The 8,475-nt window shown below is 55.6% G+C and overlaps 1 pseudogene; it reads right to left on the bottom strand.

Annotated features, from left to right (window-relative positions):
- LOC130131748 (FERM, ARHGEF and pleckstrin domain-containing protein 1-like) overlaps nt 1-8,475 on the bottom strand; it is a 93,917-nt pseudogene that overhangs the window by 45,593 nt on the left and 39,849 nt on the right.

An 8,475-nucleotide genomic window follows, 5' to 3' on the forward strand; every position in this document is an offset into this window, starting at 1 on the left:
ACACACACACACACACACTAAATAGACATCCAACCTTTGTGGAAACACACACTTACACACACACACACACACACACACACTAAATAGACATCCAAACCTTTGTGGAAACACACACTTACACACACACACACACACACACACACACTAAATAGACATCCAACCTTTGTGGAAACACACACTTACACACACACACACACACACACACACACACTAAATAGACATCCAACCTTTGTGGAAACACACACTTACACACACACACACACACACACACACACACACACACACACACACACACACACACACACATTAAATAGACATCCAACCTTTGTGGAAACACACACTTACACAAACACACACACACACACACGCACACACACACACAGCAGTCGGGAGTGGAATAACACGCCAGCTGAAAGTGGCCGACGAGACTTCTCTTTGTTATGACACAATTCAGTGTAGGGGTCATGAAAATGAAAGATGTGACCAGACCTTGAAAACTGAGAAGGGAAGTGATGTGGCACTCGACTGTTCCCCCGTTATCTTGTTGTGTCTCTTCTGCCTGTCTGTCTGCCTGTCTGTCTGTCTGTCTGCCTGTCTTCCTATCGTTGGTCGGTCCCTTCTGTCTGTCTGTCTGCCTGTCTTCCTATCGTTGGTCAGTCTCTTCTGCCTGTCTGTCTGCTGTCTGTCTGTCTGTCTGCCTGTCTTCCTATCGTTGGTCAGTCCTTCTGCCTGTCTGTCTGCCTGTCTGTCTGTCTGTCTGTCTGTCTGTCTGCCTGTCTTCCTATCGTTGGTCAGTCTCTTCTGCCTGTCTGTCTGCCTGTCTGTCTGTCTGTCTGCTGTCTTCCTATCGTTGGTCAGTCCCTTCTGCCTGTCTGTCTGCCTGTCTGTCTGTCTGTCTGTCTGTCTGTCTGCCTGTCTTCCTATCGTTGGTCAGTCTCTTCTGCCTGTCTGTCTGCCTGTCTGTCTGTCTGTCTGCCTGTCTTCCTATCGTTGGTCAGTCCCTTCTGCCTGTCTGTCTGCCTGTCTGTCTGTCTGTCTGTCTGTCTTCCTATCGTTGGTCGGTCCCTTCTGTCTGTCGGCCTCGTCTATCCATCCTACACTCCCTATCAGTAGTATCTACTGTCACTTTCGGCTGCTCCGCTAGGGGGCGCCGCAGCGGCTCATCCGTTTCCGTCTCTTCCCGTCCTCCGCGTCTTCCTCTGTCACACCAGCCGCCTGCGTGTCCTCCCTCCCCACATCGGGTCTGTCTTCGTTTGATTGCTGGGTCGGCTGGGAGAGCTCGGTCCGCTGCGCCCTGTGGGCCAGGCACCACGGCCGGCCGGAGCTGTGCCCAGACAGGAAACACCGAGGGCGGTGTGACAGGACGTGGAAGCGGGGCAGGCTAAGCTAACTGCTAGCCCACGCAGACCGGCGGTTCTGGTAACACCGAGGGAGGTGTGACAGGACGTGGAAGCGGGGGCAGGCTAAGCTAACTGCTAGCCCATGCAGACCGGCGGTTCTGGTAACACCGAGGGAGGTGTGACAGGACGTGGAAGCGGGGCAGGCTAAGCTAACTGCTAGCCCATGCAGACCGGCGGTTCTGGTAACACCGAGGGCGGTGTGACAGAACGTGGAAGCGGGCAGGCTAAGCTAACTGCTAGCCCATGCAGACCGGCAGTTCTGGTAACACCGAGGGAGGTGTGACAGGACGTGGAAGCGGGGCAGGCTAAGCTAACTGCTAGCCCACGTAGACCGGCAGTTCTGGTAACACCGAGGGAGGTGTGACAGGACGTGGAAGCGGGGCAGGCTAAGCTAACTGCTAGCCCACGCAGGACCGGCAGCTCCGGGTAACCACCGAGGGCGGCCTGGTGGCGGCCTGGCCTGGTGCTGATTGTGTTTTTGTGTCGTCGTGTGGAGTGCGGGGAGGTGTGTCGAAGGTGTCTGGCTGGGAGAGCTGGCGCTGGATCGGCTGAGGGAGCCTGGTCTGCTGTATCCGTTGGGCCCAGGCACCACGGCCCGGCCCGGAGCTGTGCCCAGACAGGAAACACCCAGGGCGTGTGACAGGACGTGGAAGCGGGGCAGGCTAAGCTAACTGCTAGCCCACGCAGACCGGCAGGTCCGGTAACACCGAGGGAGGTGTGACAGGACGTGGAAGCGGGGACAGGCTAAGCTAACTGCTAGCCCACGTAGACCGGCAGTTCTGGTAACACCGAGGGAGGTGTGACAGGACGTGGAAGCGGGGCAGGCTAAGCTAACTGCTAGCCCACGCAGACCGGCAGCTCCGGTAACACCGAGGGCGGCCTGGTGGCGGCCTGGCCTGGTGCTGATTGTGTTTTTGTGTCGTCGTGTGGAGTGCGGGGAGGTGTGTCGAAGGTGTCTGGCTGGGAGAGCTGGCGCTGGATCGGCTGAGGGAGCCTGGTCTGCTGTATCCGGTGGGCCCAGGCACCACAGCCCGGCCCGGAGCTGTGCCCAGACAGGAAACACCCAGGGCGGTGTGACAGGACGTGGAAGCGGGGCAGGCTAAGCTAACTGCTAGCCCACGCAGACCGGCAGGTCCGGTAACACCGAGGGAGGTGTGACAGGACGTGGAAGCGGGGCAGGCTAAGCTAACTGCTAGCCCACGCAGACCGGCAGGTCCGGTAACACCGAGGGAGGTGTGACAGGACGTGGAAGCGGGACAAGCTAAGCTAACTGCTAGCCCACGCAGACCGGCGGTTCCGGTAACACCGAGGGAGGTGTGACAGGACGTGGAAGCGGGGCAGGCTAAGCTAACTGCTAGCCCACGCAGACCGGCAGGTCCGGTAACACCGAGGGAGGTGTGACAGGACGTGGAAGCGGGACAAGCTAAGCTAACTGCTAGCCCACGCAGACCGGCGGTTCCGGTAACACCGAGGGCGGCCTGGTGGCGGCCTGGCCTGGTGCTGATTGTGTTTTTGTGTCGTCGTGTGGAGTGCGGGGAGGTGTGTCGAAGGTGTCTGGCTGGGAGAGCTGGCGCTGGATCGGCTGAGGGAGCCTGGTCTGCTGTATCCGGTGGGCCCAGGCACACGGCCCGGCCCGGAGCTGTGCCCAGACAGGAAACACCCAGGGCGGTGTGACAGGACGTGGAAGCGGGGCAGGCTAAGCTAACTGCTAGCCCACACAGACCGGCGGTTCCGGTAACACCGAGGGAGGTGTGACAGGACGTGGAAGCGGGACAAGCTAAGCTAACTGCTAGCCCACGCAGACCGGCGGTTTCCGGTAACACCGAGGGGAGGTGTGACAGGACGTGGAAGCGGGGCAGGCTAAGCTAACTGCTAGCCCACGCAGACCGGCAGGTCCGGTAACACCGAGGGAGGTGTGACAGGACGTGGAAGCGGGACAAGCTAAGCTAACTGCTAGCCCATGCAGACCGGCGGTTCTGGTAACACCGAGGGCGGTGTGACAGGACGTGGAAGCGGGGCAGGCTAAGCTAACTGCTAGCCCAGGCAGACCGGCAGGTCCGACAGTCCTCCTGGCTGGCGTTTGTTCTCCCGGACAGTGATTTTTTGGTTCAGTTTGGAGATATGTGTGCTTGTAGTTTTTGGATGTGTGTTTTTCGTCTGTGTGTTGCGCTGCTGCGGGCTGGGGGAAACGAAGTTTCGCTTCATTTTGTGCGCGCGAGTGCATGAATGAAACGACAAATGAAGCGCCGCTGATTCCTGATATACTGACTAGTCTGCAGCAGACAGAGAAACAAAAGGAAAGCAGGCTCCCACTTCCTGTATAGCACTCGGGCCTCCGAGGTACCATGCGAACCGAGACGCCCCGTAACACCCATGTCCAAACGCGACTGGCGACTTGCAGAAGTGGTAATGACAACTTCCCTTTTTAATACGAAGACTTCCTTTGAGACGTTGTGGAGAGATAACCTGCTCATTTCCTGCTCGGTCCTGAATGGAGGGAACATCGCCGGGCGGCTTCGGGAGATGTGGCATCATGGAAAATGTGGTTGCTGAAAGTTACGCCGCCCTCTGTAATCTGCGTTTGGGGCGAGTCATGGAGGACGGCGTGGTGGCGGGAACAGGAAGTCACACGTCAGCCCCACACCACGCGTTTCATTAACTTCAACGCCTTTTTTCATCCTCTGCTGCTTATAAATGAACAAACTTAAGGATGCCAGACTGACCATAAACACCAAATGTTAAGGAAGAGAGGGGGGAGGGGGGGGCGTCCGGGTGGCATAGCGGTCTATTCCGTTGCCTAGCAACACGGGGATCGCAGGTTCGAATCCCCGTGTTACCTCCGGCTTGGTCGGGCGTCCCTACAGACACAATTGGCCGTGTCTGTAGGTGGGAAGCCGGATGAGGGTAGGCGTCCTGGTCTCTGCACTAGCGCCTCCTCTGGTCGGGTCAGGGCACCTGTTCAGGGGGGAGGGGGGGAACCGGAGGGGATAGCGGGATCCTCCCACCGCGCTGCGTCCCCCTGGGCGAAACGCCTCACTGTCAGGTGAAAAGCAGCGGCTGGCGACTCCACATGTATGGGAGGAGGCATGTAGCAGAGAGGGCGGAGCAGCGACCGGTACAGCTCAGAAGAGTGGGGTAATTGGCCGAGTGCAATCGAGGAGAAAAGTGGGGGGAACCCCCCCCCCAAAAAAAGGGGCGCAGAGAGGTCATCACTCCTTCAGTCATCACTGACCTTGATATAGGCAGCACCATGAAGACAACCTCGCCATCCATTCTAAGGCGGCTATAAATAGCCGTCACATACGACGTAGGATGAACTCCACGGGTACACAACCACACCCAACCCAGAACTTAGTGAACTGTGTCTTCTTCATGGGGTAATTGTGGAGCCATGGCTGAAACAACGATGGCCCAATGCTCCTCCTGACCTCTGACCGTGGTTGCTCGTGTTTCTGAACAGCCACGATGAAGACGTTAAAGTGGCATCTCCGGATGATAAGCCGGCAGTATGGCGGCTCATAGACACACAGCTGGTGGTAGGTGTCTGGCGCTGACCTCAGCACCACAGCCCAGACGTGAAACGGTGTTTTTTCCTGCTTTCTTAGCCGAGGGTCGGGACTCCAGCGAGGCTACGGGCCTCTCTCTCTCATTTGGTCGGCCACCGTTCTGACAAGCGCAGCAAAAATGTTTTAATGAGCCCCGGGTCCCAGATGAGAGACCGGCCGGGTTTCTTATTTGGGTCCGGGGAAGAGAACTGCTCGGTTTAATCTCTGTTGCTGAGGAATGTGAATACGTACGTGTTATAAACGGCAGGCGGCTGACCATGAAAAAACAAAGACCAAGGCCAAAAAAGAATTCGAAAGAAGGAAGACGGAAAAAAGCCAACTTATTACAAGACGTCTGCTTTTTGTTTAGATGTTGCTGTAAACCATAAATGCCGCTCATAAATCTGCCTGGATTCACTGGAAAGACTGAAAACACTCCGGCCCTTGAAACAAAACCAGAATCAACAATATGCCTTTTTAATTTCAAAAGGGCAATGCTTTACTTTTCTTTTTTCTCCATCCTTCAGTTAATGTTCATTTGTTTGTTATAAAGACCCACCGAGTCAGCTCCTCCATGATCTGTGTGTGGTCAGGAGGGAAGAACTTCACCACAAAACGGAGGATGGTGTTTTTGGGCCCTGAGAGAGAGAGAGAGAGAGAGAGAGAGAGAGAGGGAGAGAGAGAGAGGGAGGGAGAGAGAGGGGGAGAGAGAGAGAGAGAGGGAGAGGAGAGAGAGAGGGGGGGAGGGAGAGAGAGAGAGGGGAGAGAGAGAGAGAGGGAGGGAGGAAGACAGACAGAGGGTGACGGAGAGAGAGGAAGAAAGAGAGAGAGAGCGAGAGAGAGAGAGAGAGAGAGAGAGGGAGGGAGGGAGAGAGAGAGAGGGAGAGGGGAGAGGGAGGGAGGAAGACAGACAGAGGGTGACGGAGAGAGAGGAAGAAAGAGAGAGAGAGAGGGAAGAAGACAAAGAGTGACAGAGACAGGACGATAGAGAGAGGGAGAGAGAGAGAGAGAGAGAGGAAGACAGAGAGTGACAGAGAGAGAGGAAGAAAGAGAGTGACAGAGAGAGAGGAAGAAAGAGAGTGACAGAGAGAGAGGAAGAAAGAGAGTGAAAGAGAGTGAGAGAGTGTGAGAGAGAGGGAGGGAGGAGGACAGAGAGAGAGCAGAAGAAAGAGGAAGATAGACAGAGCAAGAGAAAGAGGGGGGTAAGAAACAGAGAGGAAGACAGACAGAGAGTGACGGAGAGAGAGGAAGGAAAGAGAGATAGATAGATAGATAGATAGATAGATAGATAGATAGATAGATAGATAGATAGATAGATAGATAGATAGATAGATAGATAGATAGATAGATAGATAGAGCGAGAGAGAGCGAGAGAGAGAGAGAGAGGGAGAGAGAGAGAGAGAGGAAGACAGATGGAGAGAGAGAGAGAGAGGAAGACAGACAGAGTGACAGAGAGGAAGATAGATAGATAGAGAGAGAGAGGAAGACAGACAGAGTGACAGAGAGGAAGATAGATAGATAGAGAGAGAGAGGGAGAGAGAGAGAGAGAGAGAGAGAGAGAGAGAGAGAGAGGGAGAGAGACAGATGGAGAGAGAGAGAGAGAGAGAGAGAGAGAGAGAGAGAGAGGAAGACAGATGGAGAGAGAGGCGGGTGGGGGAGGAGGGGGGGGAGACAGGAGAGATATGGAGAACAGAGTGCGGGAGACAGGAGGAGAGACGGGGAGAAATCAGTTCACAGCCGTTAGTTGACGTTGTCACTTGATCGTATCAGCCTGGAGGTGGCGCCGTTCCCCTCTGGTTGTCCTGATGTCAGCTGCACGCGGCCCCCCCCAGACCGACGGTCCCCACCGCCTCTCGGAGGACGCCGCTCAAGTGGCTGGAATATGTAAATGAGCGCGAGGACCCAGATTACAGTGCACGGCAACACAGAAACGAGAGGTTGGTTGTATGAAGCGCTGCACGGTGGCTTGTGAGGAGGAGGTAGGCCTCAGTACCTAAAACAGAGGATCCAGCACAGAGAAGTGTGTTGGCTTGGTTACCCGGGGGGCATCATTCACCTGCCCTCCTTTGAAGTGAAACCACGGTATCTGCTACCATTGCAGCAGCTCGTCATTCGGGGGAGCTGGAGCCACTTCTTGCACACGGCCGTGGTAGGGAATGACAATGTTGCATTCCTTAGAACAAATTCCCTGTTTTTTTGTCCCCTCACGTTACCGCGGCAGCGTGACCCCCGTGATTAAAACCGCCACCCGATAACATCACTTTCTACAGCGTGCTGAGAGAGACAGCGTCTGTAAGAGGCTACTTACGTCTGATCTGTTTCAGGGTCGGCTTCAGCAGGTCCAACCACACCTGTGGGAGACGGAGAACAAAGTCACTTTGAGTTTATACCCCAGCGGGGGCAGCAGGAGAGTATCCCCTTAAACACATTACAGTCAAGCTAACAGCAACCCCCCATAATGCAATGCAGTGGATAAAACAAACTCTGTTCCATAACATGATACTGCTGAGGTTACAACCCCCCCCCTTTTCCCCCAATTGGATCCGGCGAGTTACCCCACTCTCCCCAGCCGTCCCGGCCGCTGCTCCACCCCCTCCGCCGATCCAGGGGGCGGACTACCACATGCCTCCTCCCATACATGTGGAGTCAACCAGCTGCTTCTTTTCACCTGACGGAGAGGAGTTTCACCAGGGGGACGTAGCACACTATTTCCCCCTCCCCCCCCCAAATAGGCGCCCCGACCGACCAGAGGAGGCGCTAGTGCACCCACAGACACGGCCAGTTGTGTCTGTAGGGACGCCCGACCAAGCCGGAGGGAACACGAGGGGATTCGAACCGGCGATCCCCGTGTTGGTATTGCAACAGAATAGACCCGCCACTCCACCCGGACGCCCCCCCGTGGTTACAATGTAACCCCTGCAATTTCATTTTTGCACTGACGACTGGAACGTTGCCTCTGTTGAAAACATGACATTTCATTTAACGCTGTAGCTCAAAGCCGATAACCACATCGTCGTCATCACAACACCGTTCACGTATCAACTCCAATTATAACAGCGTCCACGGTAAATCTATTTAGCCACGGTGATGTGCTCCGAACACAGGCGACGCCCACATGGCACGCACGCATTGCTTTTATGCAAATGACCGGCGGCCGACGGTTTAGATCTGTATCAACCGCTCTGCAGGGCGTTTACCAACTGCACTGCTGGCTCCGAAAAGCCGCAGACATTTCCAGCAAATCCACATCTGAGTGGTCTGGAATAGCCCGGTATCTGATAAGCCCGTCTCTCAGCACACCGTCACGGGGACCTTTGAAGGACCTCACACACCGGCGTCACCAGAGCTAACACTCCGCCTGTGACGCCTCATCAGGAAGCACGCGTGCACACTTGGGCCAACGCCGTTTAGTATCATCACATGAGAGATGCGATTCATGCGATCTTACTCCCCCAAAACATGAGCCGAACTAGAGGATCAACCTGGCGTGAGGGTCTGAATGGTTATTTGCTGTAGACCTGCATCTGGCT

Source organism: Lampris incognitus, chromosome 21 (genome assembly GCF_029633865.1).
Source record: "Lampris incognitus isolate fLamInc1 chromosome 21, fLamInc1.hap2, whole genome shotgun sequence".
Classification (NCBI taxonomy): Eukaryota; Metazoa; Chordata; class Actinopteri; order Lampriformes; family Lampridae; genus Lampris; species Lampris incognitus.